The sequence below is a fragment of the Hyla sarda genome, unplaced genomic scaffold (genome assembly GCF_029499605.1).
Source record: "Hyla sarda isolate aHylSar1 unplaced genomic scaffold, aHylSar1.hap1 scaffold_1063, whole genome shotgun sequence".
NCBI classification, from domain to species: domain Eukaryota; kingdom Metazoa; phylum Chordata; class Amphibia; order Anura; family Hylidae; genus Hyla; species Hyla sarda.
In genome coordinates, this window is record NW_026607682.1 from 92,984 (window position 1) to 108,365 (window position 15,382).

The 15,382-nt window shown below is 44.6% G+C and overlaps 4 non-coding genes and 1 pseudogene across 4 annotated transcripts; all 5 read right to left on the reverse strand.

Annotated features, from left to right (window-relative positions):
- Window positions 1–98: 98 nt before the first annotated feature.
- LOC130299782 (U2 spliceosomal RNA) lies at window positions 99–289 on the reverse strand. Its single transcript, XR_008850837.1, has one exon. It is a non-coding gene; the product is annotated as a U2 spliceosomal RNA (small nuclear RNA).
- A 2,095-nt stretch (window positions 290–2,384) lies between these two features.
- Window positions 2,385–2,575, reverse strand: LOC130299797 (U2 spliceosomal RNA). The gene has a single exon (XR_008850851.1). It is a non-coding gene; the product is annotated as a U2 spliceosomal RNA (small nuclear RNA).
- A 2,088-nt stretch (window positions 2,576–4,663) lies between these two features.
- On the reverse strand, window positions 4,664–4,854 carry LOC130299798 (U2 spliceosomal RNA). The gene has a single exon (XR_008850852.1). It is a non-coding gene; the product is annotated as a U2 spliceosomal RNA (small nuclear RNA).
- Window positions 4,855–6,963: 2,109 nt separating this feature from the next.
- Window positions 6,964–7,145, reverse strand: LOC130299810 (U2 spliceosomal RNA). The gene has a single exon (XR_008850863.1). It is a non-coding gene; the product is annotated as a U2 spliceosomal RNA (small nuclear RNA).
- Window positions 7,146–7,840: 695 nt separating this feature from the next.
- On the reverse strand, window positions 7,841–8,000 carry LOC130299819 (U2 spliceosomal RNA; annotated as a pseudogene).
- Window positions 8,001–15,382: the final 7,382 nt, after the last annotated feature.

Genomic DNA, 15,382 nt, shown 5'->3' on the forward strand with positions numbered 1-15,382 from the left:
TGGCTGCAGCAGCAGCAAGGCCCACAGGGCTGGCTAGCTGGCTAGCCAGCAAGCAGGTAGCAATGAAAGTAGGAATCTTTCTTTTTAACCCTGTAAGGGGGTGGTGCACTGTACCCGAAGATACTGCCATATCGGGTCAATGCATAGGGCGACGGAAGCAAGCTTCGAAATCAGCCCCCGTTCTCAAAAATCCATTTAATATATGGTCCCCAGATAGGGGACGTATCAGATATTAAACTGATAAGAACAGATACTACACTTGATCTTAGCCAAAAGGCCGAGAAGCGATAACCGTGAAAGGGGCGGGCCCAACAAGGTCCCCTTCATGGGCACTATCACTGCTTGCTGTCAGGGAGGCTGCCAGACAATTTTCCATGCACACTCTGGGCTGGGGGGCAGTCAACCACCAGTACACACAGCAGAACCTAAACCCATACCATTATTGCTAAGCAGCAAGACAGGGGCCCATTGCACTCCCACGGGGCCTTTTTAAATGCAATCCATAACCCGGATTTGCCAGGAACCCTTCTTACTCCTCCTACTTGCATGTGACACTGGGCTTAGGATCTGCATAGGAAACACACACACAAGCACACACCTACCTTTGTTGCCTGCAGATGCCTCCTTGGCTGTCCCCAAACGGTATCAAACCAACACCCACGGGAAGCTGTAAGCATAGAGGACATGCCTGCACCCCATTGGACTTACCTGTGTGGGTTAAATCCGGGTTATTTGACAACCTATGGCGGTGATGGTTCTGCTCAGGCAGAGCAGTGCTGATGCTCCTCATAAAGCTGTCGCTGCTGTGAAGGTTCTAGGTGACATCACAAATCCCTATGGTTACATACACAACAAAGCTGGGTTGTTGTTGTTTACACTCTGCAAGGCCTGTGGAAGTGAGTGACATCATAGCACTGTAGTTCTGAGGGTTCTAGATGGATGCAACAATCTCCTGTTGCTTCTATGAAGGCCGTAATAGACGACATCACCAAACAGCTCCATAGTCACATACACAGCAAAGGAGAGATGTTGTTTACACCTAGTGATGTCAGTGGTATTGAGTGACATCACAGCACAGTGCTAAGGCTCCTGGGCCTGGACACAGCAGCGGCTGCAATATCTCAACGGAGAATACGTTTATATCTATGTGTGTGTGTGCGCGTATATATATATATATATATATATATATATATATATATATATATATTTCTCCGCCGAAATCACTTTTAAACCCATTTCCACCTTTTTTTCCCTTCTCTTCCTCTTACTTTTTTTTCACGTTTTTTTACGTTTTTCTCCTTTTCGCCTCTTTTCTGGGCGTATTATTCTTCTTTTTCTTCTTTTTTTTCGTCTAATGCATACCCCATCAGTGCAGCAATGCTTATTCAATACCGCCAGCAGATGGAGACACTGGGGGATAATTTTCTAAGGATTTATACTGATTTTTCCTGTCTGAATTTGTCGCACAGAAAGTTGCAGGCCAAATATGTGTGACATTTCTGCGACTTTAGCTTCTAGAGCATTTTTACAACATTATACATAGGTGCTGAATACATAAAAAGCGACTGTTCAGCGACAGACAAGTCGCATCGGCTGAAAGTAGGCCAGAATGTCAGTCCATGTTGGAGCAGGTTTAGATACAGTCTAAAGCATAGATCTCAAAGTCTGTGCACAGAATTTAGCAAGGGCCTCGCACCTTCTGATGCATCAGGTAGGTGCACAATAGCATAGCCTAACCCTCTGTACTTTGGTCTATATTGATGCGGGACATAGACAGCCAGCTGATGACCAATCCATTAGTGCAATGGATGGCTGGAAGCATTTGTCTTTGCCTTTGCAATACCACAGCAGCAATGCATGGTCAATGTACAGCAATGACACACCTGTGTGAACAGCCAGGAGACCCCCCCCCCCCCCCATGTTATGTTACATAGTTACATAGTTAGTACGGTCGAAAAAAGACATATGTCCATCAAGTTCAACCAGGGAATTAAGGGGTAGGGGTGTGGCGCGATATTGGGGAAGGGATGAGATTTTATATTTCTTCATAAGCATTAATCTTATTTTGTCAATTAGGAACATTCAGCACCCACCCGCTATCAAGGCAGCTGCCTATCATGTCATGCCCTACCTGCACAGGTGTGCTGGCTACTCAAATGATCCAATTAAGGAGGCCATTTAGTCAGCAGCAGCAGAAGTCCTGTGCCTGGACGCTCCAACAGGGGCCAGACACAAGCAGAAGCAGAAGCAGCAGAAGCAGCAGCAGCAGCACCACCTTTTGTTTTTTGGCTGCAGCAGCAGCAAGGCCCACAGGGCTGGCTAGCTGGCTAGCCAGCAAGCAGGTAGCAATGAAAGTAGGAATCTTTCTTTTTAACCCTGTAAGGGGGTGGTGCACTGTACCCGAAGATACTGCCATATCGGGTCAATGCATAGGGCGACGGAAGCAAGCTTCGAAATCGGCCCCCGTTCTCAAAAATCCATTTAATATATGGTCCCCAGATAGGGGACGTATCAGATATTAAACTGATAAGAACAGATACTACACTTGATCTTAGCCAAAAGGCCGAGAAGCGATAACCGTGAAAGGGGCGGGCCCAACAAGGTCCCCTTCATGGGCACTATCACTGCTTGCTGTCAGGGAGGCTGCCAGACAATTTTCCATGCACACTCTGGGCTGGGGGGCAGTCAACCACCAGTACACACAGCAGAACCTAAACCCATACCATTATTGCTAAGCAGCAAGACAGGGGCCCATTGCACTCCCACGGGGCCTTTTTAAATGCAATCCATAACCCGGATTTGCCAGGAACCCTTCTTACTCCTCCTACTTGCATGTGACACTGGGCTTAGGATCTGCATAGGAAACACACACACAAGCACACACCTACCTTTGTTGCCTGCAGATGCCTCCTTGGCTGTCCCCAAACGGTATCAAACCAACACCCACGGGAAGCTGTAAGCATAGAGGACATGCCTGCACCCCATTGGACTTACCTGTGTGGGTTAAATCCGGGTTATTTGACAACCTATGGCGGTGATGGTTCTGCTCAGGCAGAGCAGTGCTGATGCTCCTCATAAAGCTGTCGCTGCTGTGAAGGTTCTAGGTGACATCACAAATCCCTATGGTTACATACACAACAAAGCTGGGTTGTTGTTGTTTACACTCTGCAAGGCCTGTGGAAGTGAGTGACATCATAGCACTGTAGTTCTGAGGGTTCTAGATGGATGCAACAATCTCCTGTTGCTTCTATGAAGGCCGTAATAGACGACATCACCAAACAGCTCCATAGTCACATACACAGCAAAGGAGAGATGTTGTTTACACCTAGTGATGTCAGTGGTATTGAGTGACATCACAGCACAGTGCTAAGGCTCCTGGGCCTGGACACAGCAGCGGCTGCAATATCTCAACGGAGAATACGTTTATATCTATGTGTGTGTGTGCGCGTATATATATATATATATATATATATATATATATATATTTCTCCGCCGAAATCACTTTTAAACCCATTTCCACCTTTTTTTCCCTTCTCTTCCTCTTACTTTTTTTTCACGTTTTTTTACGTTTTTCTCCTTTTCGCCTCTTTTCTGGGCGTATTATTCTTCTTTTTCTTCTTTTTTTTCGTCTAATGCATACCCCATCAGTGCAGCAATGCTTATTCAATACCGCCAGCAGATGGAGACACTGGGGGATAATTTTCTAAGGATTTATACTGATTTTTCCTGTCTGAATTTGTCGCACAGAAAGTTGCAGGCCAAATATGTGTGACATTTCTGCGACTTTAGCTTCTAGAGCATTTTTACAACATTATACATAGGTGCTGAATACATAAAAAGCGACTGTTCAGCGACAGACAAGTCGCATCGGCTGAAAGTAGGCCAGAATGTCAGTCCATGTTGGAGCAGGTTTAGATACAGTCTAAAGCATAGATCTCAAAGTCTGTGCACAGAATTTAGCAAGGGCCTCGCACCTTCTGATGCATCAGGTAGGTGCACAATAGCATAGCCTAACCCTCTGTACTTTGGTCTATATTGATGCGGGACATAGACAGCCAGCTGATGACCAATCCATTAGTGCAATGGATGGCTGGAAGCATTTGTCTTTGCCTTTGCAATACCACAGAAGCAATGCATGGTCAATGTACAGCAATGACACACCTGTGTGAACAGCCAGGAGACCCCCCCCCCCCCCCCCCGATGTTATGTTACATAGTTACATACTTAGTACGGTCGAAAAAAGACATATGTCCATCAAGTTCAACCAGGGAATTAAGGGGTAGGGGTGTGGCGCGATATTGGGGAAGGGATGAGATTTTATATTTCTTCATAAGCATTAATCTTATTTTGTCAATTAGGAACATTCAGCACCCACCCGCTATCAAGGCAGCTGCCTATCATGTCATGCCCTACCTGCACAGGTGTGCTGGCTACTCAAATGTTCCAATTAAGGAGGCCATTTAGTCAGCAGCAGCAGAAGTCCTGTGCCTGGACGCTCCAACAGGGGCCAGACACAAGCAGAAGCAGAAGCAGCAGAAGCAGCAGCAGCACCACCTTTTGTTTTTTGGCTGCAGCAGCAGCAAGGCCCACAGGGCTGGCTAGCTGGCTAGCCAGCAAGCAGGTAGCAATGAAAGTAGGAATCTTTCTTTTTAACCCTGTAAGGGGGTGGTGCACTGTACCCGAAGATACTGCCATATCGGGTCAATGCATAGGGCGACGGAAGCAAGCTTCGAAATCGGCCCCCGTTCTCAAAAATCCATTTAATATATGGTCCCCAGATAGGGGACGTATCAGATATTAAACTGATAAGAACAGATACTACACTTGATCTTAGCCAAAAGGCCGAGAAGCGATAACCGTGAAAGGGGCGGGCCCAACAAGGTCCCCTTCATGGGCACTATCACTGCTTGCTGTCAGGGAGGCTGCCAGACAATTTTCCATGCACACTCTGGGCTGGGGGGCAGTCAACCACCAGTACACACAGCAGAACCTAAACCCATACCATTATTGCTAAGCAGCAAGACAGGGGCCCATTGCACTCCCACGGGGCCTTTTTAAATGCAATCCATAACCCGGATTTGCCAGGAACCCTTCTTACTCCTCCTACTTGCATGTGACACTGGGCTTAGGATCTGCATAGGAAACACACACACAAGCACACACCTACCTTTGTTGCCTGCAGATGCCTCCTTGGCTGTCCCCAAACGGTATCAAACCAACACCCACGGGAAGCTGTAAGCATAGAGGACATGCCTGCACCCCATTGGACTTACCTGTGTGGGTTAAATCCGGGTTATTTGACAACCTATGGCGGTGATGGTTCTGCTCAGGCAGAGCAGTGCTGATGCTCCTCATAAAGCTGTCGCTGCTGTGAAGGTTCTAGGTGACATCACAAATCCCTATGGTTACATACACAACAAAGCTGGGTTGTTGTTGTTTACACTCTGCAAGGCCTGTGGAAGTGAGTGACATCATAGCACTGTAGTTCTGAGGGTTCTAGATGGATGCAACAATCTCCTGTTGCTTCTATGAAGGCCGTAATAGACGACATCACCAAACAGCTCCATAGTCACATACACAGCAAAGGAGAGATGTTGTTTACACCTAGTGATGTCAGTGGTATTGAGTGACATCACAGCACAGTGCTAAGGCTCCTGGGCCTGGACACAGCAGCGGCTGCAATATCTCAACGGAGAATACGTTTATATCTATGTGTGTGTGTGCGCGTATATATATATATATATATATATATATATATATATATATATATATATATATATATATATATATATATTTCTCCGCCGAAATCACTTTTAAACCCATTTCCACCTTTTTTTCCCTTCTCTTCCTCTTACTTTTTTTTCACGTTTTTTTACGTTTTTCTCCTTTTCGCCTCTTTTCTGGGCGTATTATTCTTCTTTTTCTTCTTTTTTTTCGTCTAATGCATACCCCATCAGTGCAGCAATGCTTATTCAATACCGCCAGCAGATGGAGACACTGGGGGATAATTTTCTAAGGATTTATACTGATTTTTCCTGTCTGAATTTGTCGCACAGAAAGTTGCAGGCCAAATATGTGTGACATTTCTGCGACTTTAGCTTCTAGAGCATTTTTACAACATTATACATAGGTGCTGAATACATAAAAAGCGACTGTTCAGCGACAGACAAGTCGCATCGGCTGAAAGTAGGCCAGAATGTCAGTCCATGTTGGAGCAGGTTTAGATACAGTCTAAAGCATAGATCTCAAAGTCTGTGCACAGAATTTAGCAAGGGCCTCGCACCTTCTGATGCATCAGGTAGGTGCACAATAGCATAGCCTAACCCTCTGTACTTTGGTCTATATTGATGCGGGACATAGACAGCCAGCTGATGACCAATCCATTAGTGCAATGGATGGCTGGAAGCATTTGTCTTTGCCTTTGCAATACCACAGAAGCAATGCATGGTCAATGTACAGCAATGACACACCTGTGTGAACAGCCAGGAGACCCCCCCCCCATGTTATGTTACATAGTTACATACTTAGTACGGTCGAAAAAAGACATATGTCCATCAAGTTCAACCAGGGAATTAAGGGGTAGGGGTGTGGCGCGATATTGGGGAAGGGATGAGATTTTATATTTCTTCATAAGCATTAATCTTATTTTGTCAATTAGGAACATTCAGCACCCACCCGCTATCAAGGCAGCTGCCTATCATGTCATGCCCTACCTGCACAGGTGTGCTGGCTACTCAAATGATCCAATTAAGGAGGCCATTTAGTCAGCAGCAGCAGAAGTCCTGTGCCTGGACGCTCCAACAGGGGCCAGACACAAGCAGAAGCAGAAGCAGCAGAAGCAGCAGCAGCACCACCTTTTGTTTTTTGGCTGCAGCAGCAGCAAGGCCCACAGGGCTGGCTAGCTGGCTAGCCAGCAAGCAGGTAGCAATGAAAGTAGGAATCTTTCTTTTTAACCCTGTAAGGGGGTGGTGCACTGTACCCGAAGATACTGCCATATCGGGTCAATGCATAGGGCGACGGAAGCAAGCTTCGAAATCGGCCCCCGTTCTCAAAAATCCATTTAATATATGGTCCCCAGATAGGGGACGTATCAGATATTAAACTGATAAGAACAGATTTTTTTTTTTTTTTAATCTAAAGCCGAGGAACGTGCTTTCGATTCACCCAAAGTGCAAGAAAAAGTGCAAACGTGTTACACTAAAAAAAAACGTGCACAAAGGATGCGGTCTATCGCAAGCCCTTCTCCGATAGGAGAGAGGCCCCCCAACAAACCTTACCCTTCGCCTCCGGACCAAAAGGTACCTGCGAGGTTCCAGGTTCGATGTCCCTTTTCGCCGAAGCTACTAGGGGACCACAAATGCTCCCGGCATCCCCCTTGGCGTTAGCCAAGGTATCTGCCCGCAGAGCCGATTACGGTAGGTACCCTGCCAAAGCAGGAGTACCCGGGGTGTTTGCAGGGAGGTGCGGAACCTAATGGCCACACACACCTCCCCTAGACCGCCAGGAGGGACACCCAGAAGGGCTACCGCATCCTGACAAATCCTGTGAACACACAACACGCAAAAAGTGACACAGTGAGACAAAAAAGAAATAAATAAGTGAATGTGTGCAGATATACTGCCCGGACATCCGGCCGGATCTATAAAAATTTCTCTGATCCTAGCCAGAAGGCCGGGAATCAAGAGGTGAGTGCCACAAGGTGAAGAGATTATGGTGCCCGTGCTTCAACTCAGTGAGCCTATTCTCCCAGTGAGTTTCGGCACCTCGGGGTCACCACTCCCCGAGGCACAAAAGTACCTCGGCTCTAGACCCTCTCAGCCTCATGGCGAGACCCGGAGGGAACAGGTCACATCGGGGCAGCCGTCGAGCTGATTCCTCAGAACCAGCCCCGGAAAGCCCTGGTACACCTGCATCCTCCATGCAGCACCCATCCCCACCAGCATGAAAACTGATAAGAACAGATACTACACTTGATCTTAGCCAAAAGGCCGAGAAGCGATAACCGTGAAAGGGGCGGGCCCAACAAGGTCCCCTTCATGGGCACTATCACTGCTTGCTGTCAGGGAGGCTGCCAGACAATTTTCCATGCACACTCTGGGCTGGGGGGCAGTCAACCACCAGTACACACAGCAGAACCTAAACCCATACCATTATTGCTAAGCAGCAAGACAGGGGCCCATTGCACTCCCACGGGGCCTTTTTAAATGCAATCCATAACCCGGATTTGCCAGGAACCCTTCTTACTCCTCCTACTTGCATGTGACACTGGGCTTAGGATCTGCATAGGAAACACACACACAAGCACACACCTACCTTTGTTGCCTGCAGATGCCTCCTTGGCTGTCCCCAAACGGTATCAAACCAACACCCACGGGAAGCTGTAAGCATAGAGGACATGCCTGCACCCCATTGGACTTACCTGTGTGAGTTAAATCCGGGTTATTTGACAACCTATGGCGGTGATGGTTCTGCTCAGGCAGAGCAGTGCTGATGCTCCTCATAAAGCTGTCGCTGCTGTGAAGGTTCTAGGTGACATCACAAATCCCTATGGTTACATACACAACAAAGCTGGGTTGTTGTTGTTTACACTCTGCAAGGCCTGTGGAAGTGAGTGACATCATAGCACTGTAGTTCTGAGGGTTCTAGATGGATGCAACAATCTCCTGTTGCTTCTATGAAGGCCGTAATAGACGACATCACCAAACAGCTCCATAGTCACATACACAGCAAAGGAGAGATGTTGTTTACACCTAGTGATGTCAGTGGTATTGAGTGACATCACAGCACAGTGCTAAGGCTCCTGGGCCTGGACACAGCAGCGGCTGCAATATCTCAACGGAGAATACGTTTATATCTATGTGTGTGTGTGCGCGTATATATATATATATATATATATATATATATATATATATATATATATAAATATGCAATCTCCACCACAGCACAAATAATCAGAGGTCCAGGATCAAGTAGAAAGGCTTCCAAGTTTATTCACACCATAAATGTGATAGCGGTGCAACGTTTCGGCAAACTGCCTTTATCAAGCATACAAGTCATACAAAATGGAAAACTTAAATACATCAAGGTGCTTTCTGATAGGTTTACAAACAGCTGTGATACATCGTAATTAGTGATTCTATCCAACCCTCTGCAGGTAATTGGTTCTCCTTGTGTGACATCATCACAACAAACAATGACTGTTACAATAAAAGTGCATATTCTCACTCTAGTGGCTATACAATAGTTAATAAATGAAAAGGGGGGAGAGTACATGGCATCAGAGTCAAGACTAGCTCTATCGATTATAAATAGCTGTCATATCTGTACTTACGATCGTTCCGTCCCTCCATGTGTCTACGTTTGTAAACAATTGCATTGCGGCTGCGCGAAATCGCGCCTGCCGCGGCTCTCATATCGCAGGTTCCACTGCTACTATGCGCATGCGTGAACCCATATAGTACGGACACTATGGTTACCACAAACGCTTGCTAATGCGGCTGCGTAAGAGCCGCAAAGGGGTACGTTCATCTTTCGGTACAATACCGGGTCGTGTGTCCCCAACCCAATGCACATGCGTCAAATCAAGGCGCAGCGCATAGGGTTCCAGGTTACCAACACTGATTAAACCTAGTAAAGTACGGGGAATAATAATCTATAAAAAAGTAACATAGCAACGTATGTGTCTATATAAAAGTACAAAAGATACAAAAGATGCAATACAAAAATGCTGGCGGGTAATAATAATAAAATTACATTAATAGTCATGGAGTATATAAGAAAAGTTGTCTCGATTTGATTGATGCCATGTAAATCACTCCCTCCTGTTCTTACATAGTGTCAACGTGACATCCTATAAGTGATCTAAAATATAAAAGGTAAAGAAAGAGAAGGTTAAAAACATTCATGGCCATTCCTAGCACATATTTGATGTATATAATAAGAACTACATGGTTCAAGAGGTGAATAAATTGAAAAAAATATGAAAAAAAATTTTTTGGAAAAAAAATTGAAAAAAAAAAATAAAAAAAAAAAAAAATAAAATTTTAAAAAAATCTTTTTAAAAAAATTCTTTCAAAAAAATTCTTTTGGGAAAAAAAAGGGGGGGGGAAGGGGAAGAAAAGAAGAAGGGAAAAGGGAAGAGAAGGAAGAAAAAGAAGGGAGAAAAAAAAGGGGGAGAAAAAAGAAAGGGGGGGGGAAAAGAGAGATAAAAGAAAAAGGAAAAAAACCCAAAAAGGAAAAAGAAAAAAGGGAAAAGAAAGGAGAAAAAAGAGGGGAAAAAATGGAGAAAAGGAAAAATGGAGGAAGAAAAAAGAAAAGGAAAAAAAGGGGGGGGGAAATTAAGAAAAAAGGGGGAGGGGGGGGGAAGGAAAGAGGGGAAAAATTTTTTTGAAAAGAACAAATGAAAAGGGGGAAAGAAAGGAAAGGGGGGAAAAAAGAGGGGGGGGGTTTTGGTTTGGGGAAAGAAGGGGGAAAAAAAGGACGAAAAAAGAGGGGGGGGGAAGGAAAAAAGAAAAAAAGGGGAAAGATAGGAGGGAAGCAAAGAAAAAGGGAAAAAAAGGGAGAAAGGAAAAAAAAGGTAAAGGTAAATTTATTCACATGTAAGGCTTTAGACTAAAATCAATGTTCAGACCACCAGGTTGTAATGTATTTAATAGATGAATCCATTTTAGCTCTTTTTGTTTTAATAGCTTTTCCCGGTCTCCTCCTCTACGTAGTATGGGGACATGATCTATAATCCGAAAACGCAATTGGCTAATATTATGACCAAACTCTTTAAAGTGTTTCGGTATGGGCAAGTCAACCCTGCCTGTCCTAATCGATGATTTATGTCCATTTAATCTGATCCTGCACTCGTTTATGGTTTCTCCAATGTAGTATAAACCACATGGACATTGTAACATATAAACTACAAATGATGATCTGCAGGTATATCTGTCCTTAATTTTAAATGTACGTCCAGTCAGAGGGTGACAAAATGTATCACCCTTGATCATACTGTTACAGTGACTACATTCCATGCATGGGAAATTCCCTTTCTTAGGGCCCAACCACGTGCGTTCCCCCTTCTTTCTAAAACTACCAACGTCAGAGCTCACCAAACAATCTTTCAGGCTACGATTTTTTCTATAGGCCATGACTGGGGAGGCTTTAATGTCAGTTGTACGTAAGATAATGTCCCAATTTTTCTTGACAATCTTTGATATCTCTCCACTCATAGTTGTGTATGTGGAGACAAAAGGTATTTTGTCTTCCTTTGTTTTTACTTTCTTAGTGAGAAGGTTGACCCGGGGGGTGGCCGCAAGTTTATTCTTATGTTTGTTCAACAGTCGTCTGGGATATCCCCTTTGTTCAAATTTGTCACACATCCCTTCAACCCTCTCATTAAGCACGTCGGTGTTGGACACAATTCTTTTAACCCTGAGGAGTTGACTCCACGGTAGGGAGTCAACCATTGGTTTAGGATGGAAGCTGTCAAATGAGAGGAGATTATTTCTGTCTGTGGGTTTACTATACAGGTCTGTGACCAACCTATTCCCACAGACAGAAACAGTGGTGTCTAGGAACTGAAGTGATTCAGACGATGTTACCATAGTGAATTTTAGTTCCGGGTAAATAAGGTTCAATTCAACAAAAAAATCATTAAGCTGTGTCAAGGTACCATTCCAAATAACAAAAGTGTCGTCAATATATCGATACCAAGTGTCGATATATTGAAAAAAAGGGGAGGTATAAATGTATGTCGTTTCTATGTCGGTCATATAAATATTCGCATACGTAGGGGCGACATTAGACCCCATCGCTGTTCCTCTGTTCTGGACATAGAAGTCATCCCCAAACAGAAAATAATTCTGCCTGAGGATGACTCCCAATAGGTCCAGAACAAAGGAGCAGACAGGGCCAGGTACCAAGGCTTTTTCCAAGCATTTCTTGACTGCACTTATGCCTCTATCGTGATCTATAGATGTATAGAGGTTCACGATGTCAAAGGACACCAAGATGGCCTGTGGAGGAATAACAAGATCACTGATTTTATTAATGAAGTCCGTCGTGTCCTGTATATAGGACACTGCACTGACCGCGTATTCTTTCAAGATCCTATCAAGATATGTTGCCAATGGTGAGAATACTGAGTCCCTCCCGGAGACAATAGGTCTCCCGGGGGGACTCCGCAGATTCTTATGGATCTTCGGTAAGACATACAGGACAGGTGTACGCGGGAATTCCTGAATCAAAAATTTGCTCAGGTCCTCGTCAATGGTGTCCCTATCCCTAGCTTCACCAACGATGACCTTAATCATGTCTTGTATCCTACCCACCGGGTCATGTGTCAACTTTTGATAAACTTGTGTGTCAGAGATCTGTCTTTCTATCTCAGCTAAATAGGAGTGTGTGTCCATCACGACGATGGCGCCCCCCTTGTCGGCCGGCTTAATGGTAATTTCAGCATTATTTTCTAATGACCTAAGCGCCTCCTTCTCCTTTTTAGACATATTATACCATGTCCTAGATTTTTCCTTCTGTTTCAATTTCTCAATCTCCCCTGATACAATTTCAATGTATGTCTCCACTCCATTATTGTCCCTGGGGGGCTGGAACTGACTTCTGTTGAATAAACCAACCTCCTTCAGGGACAACAATGTCTTTTTGTTCACACTAGCCACAGTGGGTACCTTATCATCAAAAAAACATTTCAATCTTAACCTTCGAAAAAATGATTCTAAATCCACATGTAAATCAAACCAGTCCGTTTCTGTCGTCGGACAGTAGGAAAGTCCTTTCTCTAGCACCTTAATCTCATCATTAGACAGAGTCACAGAAGATATATTTACCACTAATGTCTGTTTCTGCCTCGGCCCCTCGGTGGCTTGTGGTGTATCTCCTGGCGTGTGCGAACTCCTCTTCCTATGTTTTCGTCCTCCACGTCGACATCTGTGGGTTGTCCTCTCCCTAAAAAAGAAGCCTGCGCTGGGGTTTGGTCAGAAGAATCACTATCCAACGCAGTAGACAGAAAACCCTCATTGCGTGGAACTTGAGATTTGGGTAGCGTGGACCTCGGGCGTCTCTTACGGCGTCTTCCCTCATGTTGTTGCTGTGACTGCCATGTGTAGATTTTGCCCGATGCATAGTCCTCCAAATCACGGTACCACTTTATGCGTTTAACCTCCTCCAGCTCATGTTGATGTTTAAGTAATCTCGTGGCTAACTTTTCCTTAGCCTCTTGGTAATCCTGTGGTGGCAGAAGGCCCTTAAGCTGCTCTTCTATTCCCAGGCATTTAAGCTGTGTAGCCTCAATCTCCGATTGCAAATGTTCCATATTCAGCAGGATCACATCGAATGCATACTTGTTGGAAATCTGTATGAATTTATTTTGGAACACATCATTGTTGGGGAATAGGTTTGGACCCAGGTGTGATCGCATCCCCCTTGGGATTCGCTGCTCCCGATAATATTCACTTAAAGTGACAAGATGTAATTCCAGAGTGATCAAGCGTCTTGATTCAATGTCCCATTTCTTTTTTAGTAATTCAGCCGAGGGGACACTTAGAAATGTGGCTTCCCTCTGAACAGTGTTTAAAATCCTCACAGCATCTTGTTCCGTGTAGGTGAACACATTAGTGGTGCTGACACCCCCTGGTATATTACCTCCGGGTGCTGTCATCTCTAGTCGCCTTCCTGGGAAAGACAGTCCATGCACGAGCTCACTATGTAATAGTAATCACTCCAAACGAATAGAGCCAGCAAAGACCCCCTCTGTAAGTGCACGTGGTCAGCCAACTGGCAAGTCAGCAGTCCATAAATATGCAATCTCCACCACAGCACAAATAATCAGAGGTCCAGGATCAAGTAGAAAGGCTTCCAAGTTTATTCACACCATAAATGTGATAGCGGTGCAACGTTTCGGCAAACTGCCTTTATCAAGCATACAAGTCATACAAAATGGAAAACTTAAATACATCAAGGTGCTTTCTGATAGGTTTACAAACAGCTGTGATACATCGTAATTAGTGATTCTATCCAACCCTCTGCAGGTAATTGGTTCTCCTTGTGTGACATCATCACAACAAACAATGACTGTTACAATAAAAGTGCATATTCTCACTCTAGTGGCTATACAATAGTTAATAAATGAAAAGGGGGGAGAGTACATGGCATCAGAGTCAAGACTAGCTCTATCGATTATAAATAGCTGTCATATCTGTACTTACGATCGTACCGTCCCTCCATGTGTCTACGTTTGTAAACAATTGCATTGCGGCTGCGCGAAATCGCGCCTGCCGCGGCTCTCATATCGCAGGTTCCACTGCTACTATGCGCATGCGTGAACCCATATAGTACGGACACTATGGTTACCACAAACGCTTGCTAATGCGGCTGCGTAAGAGCCGCAAAGGGGTACGTTCATCTTTCGGTACAATACCGGGTCGTGTGTCCCCAACCCAATGCACATGCGTCAAATCAAGGCGCAGCGCATAGGGTTCCAGGTTACCAACACTGATTAAACCTAGTAAAGTACGGGGAATAATAATCTATAAAAAAGTAACATAGCAACGTATGTGTCTATATAAAAGTACAAAAGATACAAAAGATGCAATATATTTTTTCAATATATCGACACTTGGTATCGATATATTGACGACACTTTTGTTATTTGGAATGGTACCTTGACACAGCTTAATGATTTTTTTGTTGAATTGAACCTTATTTACCCGGAACTAAAATTCACTATGGTAACATCGTCTGAATCACTTCAGTTCCTAGACACCACTGTTTCTGTCTGTGGGAATAGGTTGGTCACAGACCTGTATAGTAAACCCACAGACAGAAATAATCTCCTCTCATTTGACAGCTTCCATCCTAAACCAATGGTTGACTCCCTACCGTGGAGTCAACTCCTCAGGGTTAAAAGAATTGTGTCCAACACCGACGTGCTTAATGAGAGGGTTGAAGGGATGTGTGACAAATTTGAACAAAGGGGATATCCCAGACGACTGTTGAACAAACATAAGAATAAACTTGCGGCCACCCCCCGGGTCAACCTTCTCACTAAGAAAGTAAAAACAAAGGAAGACAAAATACCTTTTGTCTCCACATACACAACTATGAGTGGAGAGATATCAAAGATTGTCAAGAAAAATTGGGACATTATCTTACGTACAACTGACATTAAAGCCTCCCCAGTCATGGCCTATAGAAAAAATCGTAGCCTGAAAGATTGTTTGGTGAGCTCTGACGTTGGTAGTTTTAGAAAGAAGGGGGAACGCACGTGGTTGGGCCCTAAGAAAGGGAATTTCCCATGCATGGAATGTAGTCACTGTAACAGTATGATCAAGGGTGATACATTTTGTCACCCTCTGACTGGACGTACATTTAAAATTAAGGA